We start from the raw sequence: 20,359 nt of genomic DNA on the forward strand, positions 1-20,359 counted from the left end.
CAGGACCCCAGGATCATGACCTGAGCTGAAGGCAGACATCCAACCAGCTGAGCCACCTGGGCATCCCTCATTCATCCACTTTAGAGAGAGAGTGAAGGCAGGGAGGAATAGAAGGAGAGAGAAACTTGAGCACACTCTTTCCTGAGTTTGGAGCCCAACATGGGCTCCATCGCACAACCCTGCAATCACGACCTGAATCAAAACCAAGGGTTGAATGGTTAACTGACTGCGCCACCCAGGGGCCCCTCATTTTGTGGATTAAAAAAAATGAAATAGGATATTTCAATCTAAATTAATCTAAGAATAAAAGAAATAGTTTATAAAACAGTAAGAAAACAGGTTATAAGTACCCTTGCATTTGAATCCTGACTTTGCCTTGTTCAAGCTGTGTGATCTTGTATATATTAGGACAAACTGCTTAATTTTGATTTCACTTTTGTTGGCTGTCAAATTTAATTAAAAATACCATATAGGTTGGTTTTGAGGATCAAGTTAGACAAATTAATGACCTTATGTACTCCAAAGTACCATATCAAATGTTGGGTGATGGTTTTCTTAGGAATTTAGAATATTAGATTTTGCAGTTAAATTCAAACTTCCCTTTCATCCATGAACTGAAAAAGTACTCATTTTTCTGCTTTAAATTTCTCATTTTTTTGCTACAACTAAACTCTACCTTGGTGCTCACATAGTTGTGGAGTGAAGGAATGAGTATGTTCAACCTCTTGATACCAACATTATGCTGTATTATTAACCTATTTACTAGATAGATGGATATAGATGCCTTTGTAACTTATTTTAATAAGCCTCATCAAGATGTAGAGATATTATGTTAAGTCGTCAAGTAATAGCATAGGCATGTAATTGCTGTAGACTTGGGAGGCAGCCTAGTTTAACTGATGGACCTTGGGCTTGAGTCTAGTTCTGCCTTTTATTGGTTGAGCAAAGGTGGTCAAGTCATTTAATCTTTTGAGTCTGGGTTTCTATAGTCTACTCCTTAACAGGGTTACTTTGGGAATTTAATGTTGTATGTGTGAAAGTATTTGTAGATTATAAAGCAGTATAAAATGTAGAAATCTTTGTTTTATTAAGATTGACAAAGATATGAGCTGAGCCATATGGCTTATTTTTACATTCATGAAAGTGTACAGAAAATAGTATTGTAAAAATTTCACAAGTTTGGGTATTTGAAAGGACTCATGAGTCTCCATAGAGCATATTCACCTAAGGCTTTTATTTAGAAGGTAAAGGATGTGGTGTAGCAAGAGAAAGAGCGTGGACGAGCAGTAAGCATGTGGGGGACATGAGAGAAACTGTCTAGAATCCTAATTTGTACACAGGTCCATTTTATCCCAGAATTGACCAACCAAGATCAGTGTGATAAATCTTGGGTTGTGGAGAGTTCAAGACAGTTCATGGTGGGGTATTTTTATGTTGCTCTGGTCATGTAGTCAAGCTAGAAAATACATATCTGGCTGACCATTTCCATCAGGTGAAAACCTGTCAGTAAACACACTGGTTTATATGTTACCAGGGGAGTTTTGGGTTTTAAACAGCACATCGTAAATCTAATTGATCTTTTCCAAAAGCCAGATATCTAGATAGAGCTTTCCCAGTCCAGTTGTAAATTGATTCTCTCCTACACAATTCTATTCAGAGCACCTACTATGCACAAGGTATATGGTATGCCTTCGGAATTGGCATTAAGGGTCATCATCCTTTACAACTAGAAAGATCAGAGATTAGTGATGAAGTTTTGGAATATAGGTGAGGTTTGGTGGGGTGAGGTCTGGGGCCGTTGACTAAGAAGGAATTCTTGAGACATCTTTGGTGCAAAATGGTGGTTTTATTAACGCACAGGGACAGGACCCATGGCCAGGAAGAGCTGCTGCCCCGGGCCTGTGAGGGGTGGTTGATTGTTGAGAGGGGTTTGAGGATAGTGTACTCTCTAAGGAATTTAGGAAGCAAGATTTCTAGGACCTTGAGGGGGCTAGCTATTATTGAGAAAAGGTCACTTATTACCATGTAATAAAACATTAGTCATGAGACCCTTCAGATGTATATCAATGGGCCATTTGCTTGGGGGATGATTGGCAACATGTATCTTGGGAGGTAGAGATAAAGGAAGTTTCTTTCTTTTTTTTTTTTTTTTTTTTTATAAAGGAAATTTCTAAAGGAATTTTTATATGTTAAAGTAGACTTCCAGGATCCTGGGGGTTGGGCTAAGATTGCCTTTTTCCATTAGCAAAGTATTAACATCGAGGTAGTTGAGTCTGTAGAGGAATGTCTCTTTGCCTGTTTCAAGGACTTGTCAATGTGCGGGCCTGGGCTGTACTTTGTCTTCAGTTAGTCCTCTGTTCTCCCATCAATTAGTGAAGAATAAAAAACGAACAACAAAGTAATATTGGCACCTGGGGAGTAAGCACCTAACTCTGTTAGGATGTCTAAGTGATTTTCTGCTTTCTTATTAAGGCTTCACTGAGGAAATAACAGTTTAGACGGTTTTAAATGATGGGTAGAATTTTGCCAATGTCTAGCTCAAGTACCTAACCAAGTAGGCATTCAGTAACATTTGATGTATTTAATTATTATATTTATGTACCTAAAGCAGGGGATGGTATGTTCAAATCCATATGTGATGAAAGTGCTAAGCTTTTCTGGGGAACAGATGATCCAATATGGTTGTACAAAGAACACATGGTGGTACTGCGAAGTGATTTAGGGACAGATTATTATTATTATTTTTAAAGATTTTATTTATTTATTCATGAGAGACACACACACAGAGAAGGAGAGGCAGAGAGAGACACAGGCAGAGGGAGAAGCAGGCTCCATGCAAGGAGCCCGACGTGGGACTTGATCCTTGGGCTCTAGGATCACGCCCTGGGCCGAAGGCAGGCGCTAAACCGCTGAGCACCCAGTGATCCCCCAGGGACAGATTATTAAAGCTCTTGGGCACCTGGCTAGCTCAGTTGGAAGAGCATGTGTCTTAATTTCAGGGTCATGAGTTCCAGCCCCACCTTGGGTTTAGTGATTATACTTTAAAAAAAAAAAAAAAAAAGGTGGGGGACACCTGGATGGCTCAGTCAGTTAAGCGTATTGATTTTGGCTCAGGCCATGATCTCGGGGTCCTGGGCTCAAGCCCTCCCATAGGGCTCTGAGCTGGGCAAGGAGTCTGCTGGAGATTCTTCTGCTTCATCCCTTCTTTTGTAAGTGTACCCACATACTCTCTCACAAATGAATACATAGATCTTTAAAAAAAAAACACCTAAAAACAAAAAAGCTCTTAAAAGATAATCTTAGTCTCAATTTTATCCTACAGACAATAGGATATCCTATAGACCAGCAGTTTTTAAACAGGTTGGTTTGGGAACCTGCTTCATAGTATACTCTGAAAACTTAATTGAGGACTTCCTGGAACTTTTTTTTTTGTAAGTTATTTATACCAATCAATATTTGTCCATATTAGAAATAAAGATATCAGCTTATTTTTCTAACCATAGCTGCAAGTTTTTTTTTTTTAATTAATTAAAAAATTTAAAAATTCTGAGCATGCTAGTTCAGGTATCTGACTTGGGTAGAACTCATACCTAGAATATTTGGGACTCTCTGACTCCTTCCCATCTATGTTCTCCCCTCACCCTTAGGTAGCAATGGTTGCCTTGTGCTCCACTCCCAGCTGTTTCAGGCTAAAAAGACTGTAGACTTTATTTCTGGAGGTTATTGCACCATTATGACCAAGTAGTTTGCTCTTAGGCCAAACTGCCAGAACAGGAGATTCACTCCTTATCAGTCCCTTCTCTGCACAAGTGTTTGAATTCTTGAAACATCTCTTACACACATGTACCATCCATTGGATCCTTATTATCGTCCCAAAGCCCAGGATTCTGAGCCTGCATCTGTAGTTTTTATAAAGTCTTATCCTTTCTTTTTGTCTTCCCATACCACAGTTAAGGGGCATGAAAAAGACTAATGAGCTATTCCCTTCAGGCTTTCTCACTACTGTCCCTCTAAGTGGCAATCTTTGAGACACGGCATTAAGGGAATTTTGCTAGAGGAGATTCCCCCTCCCTTACTTCCTAATTCTGGCTTTTTGAATAGAAGATTGGCTTGATCCTGTGGCAGACTGTAGTGTGTTAGGCTAGTGCTTTTCTCTCTTGTTCTCAAACTTTTTGTTTTCAGGACCCCTTTTGCCCCTTAAAAATTGAGATCCCCAAAGAGCTTTTATTTATATGTCAATTTTATCTATTGATATTTATCTAATATATTAGAAATGGAAGCTAAGAAAAATTTTTTTAAATTTATGTTTTATTTCATTTAAAAATAATAAATATTCATGATGGGGGAAACAAAGGTAGAAGGAAATGTAGATAAAATTAAATGTCCTTATAACCTGCAGCCTATTGACAAATACTTGAGGCAGGCCAATATACGGTTCTTCTAGGAGGCTCTCAACTGTCTTAAAGTTAAGCCTTGTTAGAGGGATAAAAAATTTTAATGTGACAATAGCTAGGTCTCTGGTATCCTGAAAGTCTCCTTTAGCATATGAAAATCCTTTGGAACTTCTCTTATCTTTACTTACCTCAACCCCAAAGTAGATAATCAATTGCCCCCCACAATACCAGGGCAGCAGCTCTTTCTGCACATGAGTCCTGTCATCTTGCTTTAATAAAATCACCTTTTGTTTTTGCACCAAAGACATTCAAGAATTATTTCTTGGGGGCGCTAGGTGGTTCAGTAGGTTAAACGTCTGTCTTTGGCTCAGGTCATGATCCCAGGGTTCTGGGATTGAGCCCTGCATTCATGGGTTCCCTATTGAGTGGGGAGCCCACTTCTCCCTCTCTCTGCCTCTCCTCTCTGCTCTTGTGCTCTCTCTCTTTCATGCTCTGTTTTTCTTTTTCTTTCTCTCTCAAGTAAATAAAAATTATTTTTTTGGCAGTTGGCTCTGGACCTCATCAACATTCAAAAACTACATCAATATTATAAATAACATTTTTATGAAAAAATAACCAAAACAAAATTTAGTGATAGGAGTGGCATTGCTTTACATTTTTGAAGATCTCTAGTGTCTGACTCAATAGAGGTCAACTGAATTCTCCTATCTACTTCTGCATTTAATCTGTTGTAATATGTTATTTCAGTTGAAGTGTATAAAGAAAATTAGGCTTTACACAGACATTTGTAGTTAGAAAAGGAGGATTGTTTTAATAATAGCCTTTCTGGATAATTGTGATGTTCTTTGATAGTATACCAAAACTTGGCAAGTGGCTGTCTTAGTGATGTGTTTTGGAGTGTGTTATTAGGGTCTGGAACTGACGGCCAAGAAAGAATTCAATATTGTGGCAGGAAGTAAGAAGATAAAATTATTTGTTTCAAATGATGGGCCCTACTCTGCACAGACATGTTTAAAATCTTCGTTGGTGTCCTCTCTACCACTGCTGAATAGTTTTGTGTACTTATTTTATTTAATGACTTTTTCAACAGATCTAATGAAATTATTTATGCTCTAGGCAGCAGGGAAGATTTAAATTCTGAGAACTCATGAAAAGATTTTAAGAAGGTATACAGCATAGGGAATGTAGTTAATACTATTGTAATACAGGGATCCCTGGGTGGCGCAGCGGTTTGGCGCCTGCCTTTGGCCCAGGGCGCGATCCTGGAGACCCGGGATCGAATTCCACGTCAGGCTCCCAGTGCATGGAGCCTGCTTCTCCCTCTGCCTGTGTCTCTGCCTCTCTCTCTCTCTCTCTGTGAGACTATCATAAATAAATAAAAATTAAAAAAAAAATACTATTGTAATATACTTATCATGGTAAGCATTTTAGTAATGTATAAAATTGTTGAAATTAATTTAACATATGTTGGCTATAATTAATTTAACATATGTTGGCTATACTTAAAAATTTAATAAAAAGGTTTTAAAGAGGAACTACTACTTATTAAACAATACAGATTTCTTTCTTTCTTTTTTTTAAGATTTTATTTATTTATTCATGAGAGACACAGAGAAGAGAGAGGCAGAGACACAGACAGAGGGAGAAGCAGGCTCCATCCTGGGAGCCTGATGTGGGACTCGATCCCCGTCTCCAGGATCATGCTCTGGGCCAGAGGTGGCGCTAAACTGCTGAGCCACCTGGGCTACCTGAATATACAGATTTCTAGAGAAAAATTACTTCCTTTTGTGGCCTTTTTGATAATATTAAAAACAATATTAACATAATTGGTCATATTTATTGGCACTTACTATGTGTCAACAACCATGATAAGCACCTTATTTATTTATAATGAAAAATCTGTTTTGGGAATATTTATGATGACGGCCCTGCATATTTAAATTTATGTCCTCCTTTTTTCTATGGAAAGAAAATGGGTAACTTTCTGAACAATTTTGACATTTTATTAGTTTTTCAGCAAAGTAATAAATGTACATTTGCGTATTTTTGGTTGCCTTTTGTATAATCAGTTGGGAACATATTCTTTCATCATAGAAAACATTAGTCACTCATGCCTTCTCTTTTCTCTTTCCCATTTCACAGCCGTTAGTTCAGTCCTTCATTATCACTTAGTTGGATTACTGTAGTCATATCTTATTTGTGTCTTTCCTACCACATTTAGTCTATGGCTTATCTTAAAGCTGTCTCTTTGTCATTCCTCTACATCATTTGCTCCTATTTGCTCTTTCTGGAAGAGTTCAAATTGTGCAGTTTGGTAGGGAGGCCATGGGCATATTGTCCATGTTTATATTAGTTCCACTTATTAGAGTAGCTGTATGTGTCTTCTGATATAGCTTGTCCCCCAGAAGTAATAAAAGTTACTTGTCATGGTTTCCTAGGCATGGTATGTTCTTTCTTGCTTTTGCACATTTGTGCCTCTCTGTCTTAAATATCTTCCCTGAACTTGTCTAACTCCTATTCACCCTTTAAGGCACCTGGAATTATTATCTCTTCTGTGAAATTTTCATCAATTTTACCAAGCCAAGGGTTAATGAATTGGCACTGTTTTCTAAGAACTTCCATTATGCTATGTTGTATTTTTAAAATTGACGTTATGTTCATATGGATTTCCTTTGTGGAAACTAATTTTCTTGTTTTTCTTATTAGAAAGTAATTACTTTCTTACCATGGAAAATTTTGAATCAGCCACCAGATATTGATTGGTTATTTTCAATCAGTTGATATTACTTTCAATGTGCCAGGCACAACAAGCCTGGGAGAAACTGGGGATCCCTGGGTGGCACAGCGGTTTGGCGCCTGCCTTTGGCCCAGGGCGTGGTCCTGGAGTGCCGGGATCGAGTCCCGCATCGGGCTCCCGGCATGGGGCCTGCTTCTCCCTCTGCCTGTGTCTCTGCTCCTCTCTCTCTGTCTCTGTCTCTGTCTCTATGTCTATCATGAATAAATAAATAAAATATTAAAAAAAAAAAAAAGCCTGGGAGAAACTGGTGAATTCTTCATGAAATACATAGTTTAGACTTGGGGAAGTACTTAAATAGTTCAGCTTTTCAAAATATTGTGAGGGAAATATTTTTTTGTAGAAAATACAAAAAAGCAGAAAAAGAAAATGAAGAGCACCAATAATCACTCTGTTCAGCATTACATTACAAAATGAAATGTAAAAATCAGACTTGGCCCAAGCAGGCCCATGAGGCACAATTGATCTGCATAGGTCCATGTTACCGACTCCTGCATCACCTCACCCTCAACCCACAGCTGTGGCCTCGTGGAAAGTTTCTTATGACCAGTTGTTTGCTGTTTATCCTCCACACTCTTTTTTTCTCTCTCTCTCTATGCACACACACATATTTTTAAAATGTTTTTCTTTTACTTTTCACTTACTTTACCTTTTTTTTAAAACCTCATGCAAGTGGGCCTAAAATATGGCTGTTATGGTGAGGATAAATGTAAGGGAAATCTGCTCTACTGAATGTTCCCATCCCTTGCTCATTGCCCTTCTGCCTCCTATGATAGCTCAGGACTCCTTTCCATCTCTTTCCTCTTTTCCTTTTCTTCTTCCCCAACTAGGAAATGTGTTTAAATGCATATAAAGCAATAATCAAGACACTTGTATAAATGTACATAAAGATGTTCACAGAAATATTTAAAAAACAGAGGCACCTGGGTGGCTCAGTTGTTGTGTCTGCCTTTGGCTCAGATCGTAATCCCGGGATCCTGGGATCGAGTTCTGCATTGGGTTCCCCACAGGGAGCCTGCTTCTCTTTCTGTCTATGTCTCTGCCTCTCTCTGTGTCTGTCATTAATAAATAAAATCTTAATAAAAACAAAACCTAGAAACAACCTAGAATGTTCAGTGATATAGGAATAGATAAATTTGGTATATTCCTATGATAGATAGCATACTGTGCAACAGTTGAAAAGAACGAACTATTGTAATTATCTACTGGATCCCTCAGTTGTCATTTTTATTGATAAAAACTATTTGTGGAATGATATGTATAGAGTTTTCAGATGAGATCGGGCGTGTTCAGGGTGGTATGGCCGTAGACTGGATAGAGTTATCATACATGTGTGTAAAATGAATTACAATTATGCACCCAAATTAACACTAGTCATTACCTCCGGAAATGTGAAGGGGAGTTGGATTGGAGAGGTGGGTGACTTTGATTATATTGGTAATAGTAAATAATGATCAATTTTAGGTGGTGAATGTATTTGTTACTTATTCTTTTTTCTGGATTATATAGTTTCTGGCACAAAATAAATATTTAATTGAATTTCATTTTTCTCAGTTTTTGTCAACTCTTCTACAGGAGGAGTGCATCAGTGTAGTAGCAGTAACTAGGATATTACACAACCAGTTTCATATCCCAGGTATTTAAAGCTTCTCCAGCTACTTTAAAGATATCCACCCCCTTCCCCAAAGTGATCTATTTTGAGGTACAAATTCAGGAAATAAATATTCTTTTTGATAGATTGGGCCAGGAACCTGTTTTTAGGAGAAATACCAATATACTCTGTTTAGCATCTTTTGTGTTACACAGTTACTGTTTCTGCACTTGGAAGTCTGTAGATTATAACTCCCTATATACTATGTCAAATAATTTATTGTGAAACCTCTGTCAATTAAATTAGTTACTCATGCCTTCTCTTCCCTCTTTCCCATCTCACAGCCATCTTAGTTCAGTTCCTCATTATCACTTACTTGGATTATTGCAGTCATATCTTATTTGTGTCCTTCCTACCATATATAGTCTATCAAACTTATCTTAAAGTTGTCTCTTTGTCATTCCTCTGCACTGTTTGCTCCCCATTTACTCTCTCTGGAATAGAGTTCAAACTGTGTGGTTTGGTAGGGAGATCATAGACCTGTTGTCCATGTTTATATAGCATAATTGGTTTCTTTTCTTCCAAGTTATTTTTCTTTTTTCTTTGACAGAGAGATAGAGAGTGTGCCTGTGTGTGCAAGCTTGAGTGAGAGAGGGGCAGAGGGAGATGGACGCTCCTAGCTAAGCAGAGAACCTGGCCTGGGGCATGATCAAAGGACCCTGGGATCATGACCTGAGCTAAAGGCAGTTGCTTAACTGACTGAGCCTTCCAGGTGCCCCTAAGTTGTTGTTGTTGTTGTTTTAAGATTTATTTATTTTGAGAGAGAAAAAGAAAGCAAGAGCATAGGGGAGGGGCTGAGGGAGAGAGAAGTAGACTCTTGCTGAGCATGGAACCTGATGTGGGGGTCAATCTCATGACCTGAACCGAATTAAGAATTGACCACTTAACCACTAAACCACCTAGGTGCTCCTTTTTTCCAAGGTTTTATTTAAATTCCAGTTACTTAATATACAGTGTAATATTAGTTTCAGGTGTAGAATTTAGTGATTCAACACTTAAATAAAACACCTGGTGCTCATCACAAGTATCTCCATTACTTATTTCACCCATATCCACCCTGCCCGCCTCCTCTCTAGTAACCATAAGTTTGTTTTCTGTAGTTAAGAGTGTGTTTCTTGGTTTGTCCCTCCCCCCACCCCCCACCGTCGATGTTTGTCTTTGCCTGTGGTGAAATCATGCGGTATTTGCCTTTCTCTGACTGACTTATTTCACTTAGCATTATACTCTCCATCCATGTTGATGCAAATGGTAAGATTTCAATCTTTTTTTTATGGCCAAGTGATATTCCATTGTGTGTAAACACACACACCACACTTTTATCTATTCACCTGTGGACATTTGCACTCTTTCCATAATTTGGCTATTGTTGATAATGTTGCTGTAAACATTGGGTGCATGTATCCTTTTGAATTATATTTTTATATGCTTTGCTTAAATATCTAGTAGTGCTATTGCTGGATCATAGGGTAGTTCTATTTTTAACTTTTGAGGAACCTCCATACTGTGTTTCAGAGTGGCTGCACCAGCTTGTATTCTCCTTTCTCTGCATCTGTTGTTTCCTGTGTAAATTTTAGCCATTCTGATAGGTGTGAGGTGGTATCTCGTGTTTTTGATTTTTATTTCTGTGATGATGATTGATGTTGAGCATCTTTTCTTTTTTTTTTTTTTTTTAAGGTTTTATTTATTTACTCATGAGAGACACAGAGAGATAGACAAAGACACAGGCAGAGGGAGAAGCAGGCTCCATGCAGGGAGCCCAATGTGGGACTCAATCCTGGAACTCCAGGATCATGCCCTGAGCCCAAGGCAGACGCTTAACGGTTAAGCCACCCAGGCATCCTGAGCATCTTTTCATATATCTGTTAGTCATATGTTTTCTTTGGAAAAATGCCTATTCATGTCTTCTGCCCATTTCTTAACTGGATCATTTGTTTTTTAGATGTAGAGTTTGATAAGTTCTACTATAGATTTTGGATACTAACCCTGCAAATATCTTTTTTCATTCTGTAGGCTGCCTTTTAGTTTTGTTGACTGTTTCCTTCTATATATTCATGGTTTTTAACTGATGCATTTCAGCTCTATGTAAATGAAGAGTGAAAAATCGTAGTGAGATTAGTTTTGGGTAAAGGATAAATCTGATCTATGAGATTAATTTGTGAGTAAAGAATTACTCCATTATATCATAATTGAACTATTTCTAAGATGTCTGTTTTTTAATATATTTACTATATTATAAATTTGGCACTAGTTTAATTTGCATAAGAGCAGAGTCTGTCTTGTATTCCTTTTTTTTTTTTTAATTTATTTTATTGGTGTTCAATTTACTAACGTACAGAATAACCCCCAGTGCCCGTCTTGTATTCCTTTGTAGTGCTTTTCATAGTAGGTATTCAGTAAATAATTGCTTTTAAGTGAGTGAATGAATGTAAGGCTGCTCTTAAGAAATTTAAGGAGGAGCACCTGGATGGTTCAGCCAGTTAAGTCCTGCCTTTGGCTCAGATCATGATGTCTGGGTCCCAGATCAAGACCCACATTGGACTTCCTGCTTGGCAGAGAGTGTGCTTGTTCTCTCTCTCTCTCTAATAAATAAATAAAATCTTTAAAAAAAATTGCAACTTAAGGAGATAGACGTAGATACTTAAGTTCTGATTTAGTAAAAAAGAGAGCTATCAGTGCAGGGCAATCTGTGCTAAGTGCCAGGTGAGAGGTTAGAACATTAAGTGCTGTAAGAAGAAGGAGTGATCATTTTCAGTAGGGTGACTAAGCAAAACTTACTTCAAGTTGGGCCCTGAAAAGAAAGATTCAATAAAAATAGAGAGGAAATAGAGATTATCAAAATAATCATTTTCTGATTTTGTTATTTCAAATGCCTCTTCATTTTGAACATGGTTTGGAAACTTCACCGTTTTTGACCTTTGGATAAATCTGAAATCTTCATTTCACCAAATATTTCTCCAGGAAGTTCAGGATCACCTTATTTCCCTTGTTCTTCTAATTCATGTCTTCTGTATCATTCTTATCTGCTACTTGTTTATTCTCACTGTTCATCTCTCATCTTTGAGCCGCCTTCAAAGCAGCATTATATAAAGATAATATTCTTTTTTTGCTACGAGTCTTTCCCCTTCCCTGTAACCTCTATTTTAATGGACTTTAGTTTACCTGAGCCATAACTGATGTGGAGCTCCCAAGGTCTTCTGTTATTTCTTTGAGAGACCGTTGTGTACTTGGCTTTTCTTCCCAAACCTAAAACATACTTCCTCTTGAACTTAATATGAACATTTTTATTTTTATAATAAATAGTTCTAAAATATTTTTATTATAACATACATAAAGTGAAAATAGAATGCATGTTTTTAAAAATAATGTGTAAAACCAGTTTTCATAAATAATTTTTTGAAGCTACTAGATGCACTCTAAAGAATATAGAGGGCAGCCCCAGTGGCTTAGAAGTCTAGCGCCGCCTTCAGCCCAGGGCCTGATCCTGGAGACCCAGGATCAAGTCCCACATCAGGCTCCCTGCATGGAGCCTGCTTCTCCCTCTGCCTGTGTCTCTGCCTCTCTCTCTCTCTCTCTCTCTGTCTCTCATGAATAAATAAATAAAATCTTAAAAAAAAAAAAAGAATATAGAATGATGCTTCTATTAGTGATGATGTATTTATCTTTTCTTCTTTCAAGGCACAGTTCCAGTGCTAGCTCCTTACTGAAGCATCTCTTGAGTTCCCTCCCTTCCCGGAGTATGTTGTTGGCTGCCATTCTCCCTTGCTCCTTGTTTACCTGTCCCTACTAAATTGTGTATATACTTTCTCAGAACAGGAACCGGGATTATTCACTTGCTAATAACCTTTCTTTCCATTTCCCATCTCAGTGCCTTGCCCATAGAAAATAATTAATAGGGGCGTCTGAGTGGCTCAGTTGGTTAATCAGTTAAGTATATGCCGTCAGTTCAGGTCATGATCCCAGGGTCCTGGGATTAAGCGCCTTATCACTTTATTGGGTTCCTTGCTCTGTGGGGACCGTCCATCTCTGTCTCCCTCTGACTGCTGCTCCCCCTGCTTGTGCTTTCTGTCAAATAAATAAAATCTTAAAAAACAAAAACAACAAAAAACAATAAATGCTTGTCGAGTTGAACTGAATTTATGCTTATCATTTTTTAAATAAGACATATCTGTATTGGATTCCTGGATTTTTTTTGATAACTGTTTTGAAAGCTACTAAGGAGTACCTAATACTATATTATGCACTTATATGATTTTTTAACATCTCTAAGTAAAACAGCGTATACTGCAACTTTCTTTGTTATTGTTCTGAATTGGAAGGCAAACTTTCTCCCTTTTGATAACTGTTTTGAGCTGATCTAAATACCAAGACAATTCCCAGGTAGCACTTAATTTTTATTTTATTTAAAATCAATTAACACATAGTGTGTTATTTTCAGAGGTAGATTTTAGTGATACATCAGTTGCACATAATAGTCAGTGCTCATTACATCAAGGGCCCTCCTTAATTCCCATCACCCAGTTACCCCATCCCTTCACCTACTTCCCCTCCAGCAACCCTCAGTTTATTTTCTATAGTTAAGAGTTTCTTATGGTTTGTCTCTCTCTGATGTCATCTTATTTTATTTTTTTCTCTCTTCCCCTATGTTCATCTGTTCTTTTTCTTAAATTCCAGCACTTTATTCTTAACATAGCATGATTGTGGAAATCCCTGGTTGTTATGATCAGTGGATCTTTGTCATATCAGAAATGATCTTTTTGGGTCATATTTATTGTTTTCATCATACTTATTTAAAGACTTTAAATATTTTGGCCCCCTCCCCCACATTTTACAGGTCAGGAAAATAAGTCTTAAGCATAAATAAGCTAACACTGCTAGAAAATGGTCACAGGTATGAATAAAATGTTGCCAGATATAAATTGAGATTAAATTAGATGATATTCATATCTTCTTTCAGCAATAAAGTCTCTGAAGTTCTGGGAATCTTTAACATTATTTGAACAGTTGCATAATCAGTAAAATATCTGACAAAATGAACTTGCTTTGGGGAAAGTTTCGGATTGCTTTCAAGCTCAAAGCAGTTACTGCTCTCATCAACTCATTTGCTGACTCTGCAGGAGGGCTCCTCACAGCGGCAAGGCAGCAATATCAATCATTTTTCCAGCTTTGCCAGGTTTTAATGCTTCTATTTTTTTTTTTTTCATCTTTCATTCTGGGTGGTTATACACTTGTAAATACAACTGAGCTCTCAATTGTCTACCCCGTTGCCCCACAGCTGTCTTAGGCAAAATTCAGAACTGGTAAGACTGCTGAGCACACTGGCTCCACCTACTGTCTCACTGAGGCAGACAACTTCCTACTGTTTGTCCCTTGAGAGTTGTTTCAAATTTATGTTTGCAGGTTGCCTTTTCCATCTGACTTTTTTTCTTTTACTTTTGGTATTTGAGTTTTCATTTACCAAAATTGGATTTTACCTATTAAGAAATCTCTAAATTATTGGAATGTTGTTAACCTTGCCTATAAATAAGGGGAGAATACAAATAAATTGTGTTTGGGGGTATAAAAATGTTGTAGTTTTCAGGTTTAAAAAATTCATTAAGTCTGTATTCAAACAAGATTCCCTCTGTGGAAAAAAATATTTTTTTGCTTTAATGTTTTAGTATATTTATTGTGTGGTATATGAATGAATCTCTAGTTTTTATTTATGGAAAAAAACTTAATTGAATTTTCTGGAAGCATCCCAAACCCAATTTAACTCTAAGTAGAAGTTATTTAGCCTTCATTTTCTATCATTCATTTATATTATTAATATTTTAATTTTAAACTGTAAAAACAATTAACCACATTGTAGAAAATACAGAAAAAAGAGGGAAAATCCATTATTTTACCATCTTAAAAAAAAAAAAAACAATTCTGTATCATTTTGGTGTTTGGGGAACCTTCAGCAATCATAGTTATGACCAGCCAAGATTAATAGGAACATAGTTTTTGTTTGTTTTTTGTTTTAAGATCTTATTTATTTATTAATGAGAGACCCAGAGAGAGGGGCAGAGACATAGGCAGAGTGAGAAGCAGGCTCTCTTTGGGGAGCCCAATGTGGGACTTGATCCCAGGACCCCACTTTCATGACCTGAGCCAAAGGCAGACACTCAACCGCTAAACCACCCAGGCATCCCAATGAGAACATAGTTTTATAGTTGTGCTAGTTATCATCTTACTAACCCATCAGCTCCGAATTCATCATTCATTGTATGCTTTGTGAAAATGGACCTGGGCCTTTAGGTTTCCTTTGACAGCTGGCCAAACTTTAGCAACTTTTAAGTATATTATTATTAGCTGTAGTCACCATGCTGTATATTAAATCTCCAGAACTTGTTAGTCCTCTAACTGGAAGTTGGTACACCAGTATGTCCTCATCATCCAGTTCCCCACCCCAACCCTTGGTAACAACCACTCAGTTCTCTATTTCTGAGTTTCATTTTTTTAGATTCTAAATATACATGAATTCATATAGTATTTGGTATTAGGGTAATGCTGGATTTGTGCGTACAACTTTGGAAGTATTCTCTTCTCTTCTATTTTTTTTGGAACAGTTTGAGAAGGTTTGGTGTTAATCCTTTTAAATGTTTAGTAGAATTCGCCAATGAAAACTACTTGTCTTCAGCTTTTCTGTGTTGAGTATCCTTACTTGTTATTGTTTTATTAAGATTTTCTTCCTGATTCAGTCTTGGTGGATTGTATATATCTAGGAATTAATCCATTTTTCTAGGTTTTACAATTTTTTCGTGTATAATTGCTCATAGTAGTCTCTCAGGATCCTTTTTGTTTCTGTGGTATTGGTTGTAATGTCCTCTTTTAGTTCTGATTTTATTTATTTGAATTCTCTCGCTTTTTTTCTGAGTTAGTGTAGCTAAAGGTGTGTCAATTTTTAATCTTTAAAAAAAAAAAAACTAGTTCTTTTTGGGCTGCTTGGGTGGCTCAGTGGTTGAGCATCTGCCTTTAGCTCAGGACATGATCCCAGGTCCTGGGATCAAATCCTGCATCAGGCTTCCTGCATGGAACCTGCTTCTCCCTCTACCTATGTCTCTGCCTCTCTGTGTGTCTCTCATGAATAAATAAATAAAATCTTTTTTTAAAAAAACAAAACAACTAGTTCTTAGTTTCATTCTAATTCAATTATTTCCACTCTGATTTTTATTTCTTTTCTTCTCCTAACTTTGGGCTTAGTCTGTTGTTTTCCAGTACTTTGAGATATAAAGTTAGGTTGTTTACTTGAGGTCTTTTTCCTTTTTAAAAAAGGTTATTTATTTATTTGAGAGACAGAGAATGAGCTCATGGTGGGGGGAGGGGCAGAGGGAGAGAGAATCTCAAGCGGACTTCCCGCTAAGCACAGAACCCAATGCTGGGCTCAGTCTTATGACCCCAAGATCATGACCTGGGCCAAAATCAAGATTCAGACACTCAACCAACTGAGCCACTTAGGTACCCTGAGATCTTTCTTTTTTCTTCTTTCTTTCTTTTTTTTTTTTTTTAAAGATTTATTTGAGAGGGAGATAGAGCAAGAAAGAACATGAGTGGGGTAGAGAGAGGGAGAAGCAGGCTCCCCACTGATCAGGGAGCCTGACATGGGGCTCTATCCCAGGACTCTGGGATCATGACCTAAGACAAAGGCAGATTCTTAACTGAACCACCCAGGCACCCTTCTTTTTTTCTTTTCTTTTTTTTTTTTTTCTTACTACAGGTATTTATTTCTATAAACTTTCCTTTGGAACTGTTTTAGCTGTATCTCATAAAGTTTGGTATGTTGTGTTTCCATTTTCACTTATTTCAAGATATTTTTAAATGTACCTTTTGATTTCTTCTTTGCTCCATTGGTTGTTCAGGAGTATGTTGTTTAATTTCCACATATTTGTGAATTTCTAGTTTTCCTCTGTGTTATTGATTTCTAGTTTTATACTACTGTGGTCAGAAAAGATACTTTCTATGATTTCAGTTTTTAAATTTTTGCTAACATTTATTTTGTGACATATGATCTATCCTGGAGCATGTATATTCTGCTTTTGGATGGAATGTTCTACATATGTCTGTTAGGTCCTTTTGGTGTTAAGTGTAGTTTAAGCCCAACTTTTCTGTTTTAGTTTTCTGGATTTACTATTCATTGTTGAAAGTGGGGTAGTGAAGTCTCTCACTATTAATTGCATTTTGTCTTTCTCCCTTCAGAACTCTTAGTGTTTCTTAATATATTTAGGTGCTCTGATGATAGGTGCATACATATTTAGTTATTATATCCTCTTTATGAATTAAGCCTTTGTTATTACATAATGATCTTCTTTGTCTTTTGTTACAGTTCTTTTCCTAAAGTCTGTTTTGTCTAAGTATAGCTACCCCTACCCTCTTTTGGTTTCACTTGCATGGAATATCTTTTTCATGCCTTCACTTTGAGCATATGCATGTCATTAATGTAAAGTGAATTGATTATAGCCAGCCTATAGTTGGATCTTGTTTTTTATCCATCCAACCACTGTGTGGCTTTTAATTGTAGAATTTAATCCATTTACATTTATAGCAATTATTGATAGTTAAGGACTTACTAATGCCGTCTTACTATTTTCTGGCTGTTATATATAGTTCCCTTATTCCTTTGTGAATTGATGATTTTTTATAGTTTCATGCTGTGTTTCCCTCTTTATTTTTCTGTAGGTTTTGCTTTGTGGTTACCATGAGGCTTACATAATACAACTTAAAGACAGAGCATTCTTTTTTTATGCTGATAACTTTACTTACTAAACTCTACACTGTTATTCCCTTCCTTGTAAATTTTGATATCACAACTTACCTGTTTTTTAATTGCCTGTTCATTAATAGGTTACTGTAGTTTTAAAAAAGTATTTTAATTTCAGTACTGTTAACATTCAGTGTTATATTAGTTCCAGGTGTACAATGTAGACATTCATCAATTCTATACATTACTCAGTGCTCATTGTGATAAGTGTACCCTTAATTCCTTTTTCTTTTTTTTTTTTTTTTTTTTTTTTATTTATGATAGTCACAGAGAGAGAGAGAGAGGCAGAGACATAGGCAGAAGCAGGCTCCATGCACTGGGAGCCCGACGCGGGATTCGATCCCGGGTCTCCAGAATCACGCCCTGGGCCAAAGGCAGGCGCCAAACCGCTGCGCCACCCAGGGATCCCTTAATTCCTATACTCTATATAACTCCTTCTTCCCCCAACCCCCACCTCCACTCTGGTAACCATTAATTTGTTCTCTGTAGTTAGAAATCTGTTTCTTGGGTTTGTCTGTCTGTCTCTCTTTTTTTTTTTTTCCTTTGCTCATTTGTTTCTTAAATTCCATATATAAGTGAAATCATATGGTATTTGTCTTTCTCTGGCTTATTTTGCTTAGCATTATACTGTGTAAATCCATCTGTGTTGTTGCAAATGGCAAGATTTCATTTTTTGTTATGGCTGAAAAATATTACATTGTGTATATATATACTGCATCTTTATCCATTTATCTATGGGTGGACACTCAAGCTGCTTCCGTAATTGGCTATTAATTATGCTGCAATAAACATAGGGTGCATATATCCCTTCAAATGAATGTTTTCATATTCTTTGAGTAGATACCCAGTAGTGCGATTATTGTATGGCAGGGTAGTTCTATTTTTAACTTTATGAGGAACCTCCACTGTTTTCCACAGTGGCTACACCAGTTTGCAGTCCTGCCCACAGTGTACAAGAGTTCCTTTTTCTCCATATCCTTGCCAATACCTGTTGTTTCTTGTGTTATTTTAGCCATTCTGACCGGTATGAGGTGATACCCCATTGTGGTTTTGATTTGCATTTCCCTGATGATAAGTGATGTTGAGCATCTTTTCATGTGTCTGTTGGCCATCTGCATGTCTCTTTTAGAGAAATATCTGTTCATATTTTCTGGCCATTTTTTAATTAGATTATTTTATTTTTTGGGTAGTGTATCAGTTCTTTTTGTTTTTTGGACACTGCTCACTTCGGCAGCACATATACTAAAATTGTATTTTGGGATCCCTGGGTGGTGCAGCGGTTTGGCGCCTGCCTTTGGCCCAGGGCGCGATCCTGGAGACCCGGGATCGAATCCCACATCAGGCTCCCGGTGCATGGAGCCTGCTTCTCCCTCTGCCTATGTCTCTGCCTCTCTCTCTCTCTCTGTGACTATCATAAATAAATAAAAATTAAAAAAAAAATACAGCACTATTTAAAAAATAAATAAATAAAATAAAATAAAATTGTATTTTGGACACTAACTTAATTGGATATGTCATTTGTAGCTAATAGTTATTTTTAATGCTTTTGTCCTTCCATCTTTATAAGTTATAGAATTAAGTGATTAATATACCATCATATTACAGTATTAGAGTATTCAGACTTGAACCATATACCTACCTTCACCAGTATGTTGTATGTTTTTATATATATTCATGTTAATAATCAGCATTATTTCATTTCAGCTTGACAGTCTTTCTTGTTGCTATTTTGTTTTTAGAGACTGAGAGCAAGAGAGAGAAAGAGAGTGAGTGGGTGGGTGGGAAGGAGCAGAAGGAGAGAGAATCCCGAGGCTCCGTGCTCAGCAGGAAGCCCAAGTCGAGGCTTGATCTCATAACCCTGAGATTATGACCTGAGGCGAAATCAAGAGTTGGATGCTTAACCGACCTTGATCCAGGTGCCCTGATCTTGTTTTTTAATGCAAGCGTTTATAGCTATACATTTCCCCTTAGTGCTGCTTTTGTTACATCCCGTGAATTTTGGGATGTTATGTTTATTTTATGTTGTGTGTATTTTTTATCTGTGTTAAAATAAATTCATCCACTTTAATTCATCTATTTTCCCTTGTGATTTCTTCTTTGATCTATTGGTTGTTTAAGAATATGGTATTTATCAAAAAAGTATGGTACTGCCACAAAAATGGATACATTGATTGATGGAACAGAATAGAGAGCCCAGAAATAAACCCATACTTATATAGTCATTTAATCTTTAACAAAGGAGGTAAGAATATACAATGGGCAAAAGACAACCCCTTCATAAATGGTGCTGGGAAAACTGGATAGCTACATGTAAAAGAATGAAACTGGACCACTTTCTTAAACCATACACAAAATGGATTAAAGACCTGAATTAAGACCTGAAATCATAAAACTCATAGAAGAAAACTTAGGCAGTAATTTCTTTGACATCCATCTTGAAATGACCATGGCAGACTTCCATTTACCTTGAACTCAAGTCTCATAGCCATTCCAAGCTGCAAAGGGGTCTTGGAAATGTAGTTTTCTTAGCTAAGTATCAATGTATTCAGGTTAAAAATTGGGGTTCTTTTATTAAGAAAAAAGGGAGAATGATTGGGAAGGCAAATAGCTCCCCCAAAGAAAGGAAAGAAAAGAATATGTCATTTAATTTCCACAGATTAGTGAATTTTTGTTTTTGTTTGGTTATTTCTAACTTAATTTTGTTGTGGTTGGAGGACATATTTTGTATGTTATCTATCTTT

At 36.9% G+C, this 20,359-nt stretch overlaps 1 protein-coding gene across 8 annotated transcripts in view; it reads left to right on the forward strand.

Annotated features, from left to right (window-relative positions):
• The window catches only part of ACER3 (alkaline ceramidase 3), a 158,521-nt gene that overhangs the window by 15,911 nt on the left and 122,251 nt on the right, over positions 1–20,359 (forward strand). Inside the window, exon 1 of one of the 8 annotated variants that reach the window (XM_077867162.1) lies at positions 19,417–19,534. The exons of the other annotated variants lie outside the window; for them this stretch is intronic. The gene's annotated coding sequence lies outside the window, so the exon portion shown is untranslated. Of the gene's footprint in view, positions 1–19,416; positions 19,535–20,359 lie in introns of those variants that run through there. 8 annotated transcript variants of the gene reach the window in all.

The sequence above is a fragment of the Canis aureus genome, chromosome 23, assembly GCF_053574225.1.
Source record: "Canis aureus isolate CA01 chromosome 23, VMU_Caureus_v.1.0, whole genome shotgun sequence".
Lineage (NCBI taxonomy): Eukaryota > Metazoa > Chordata > Mammalia > Carnivora > Canidae > Canis > Canis aureus.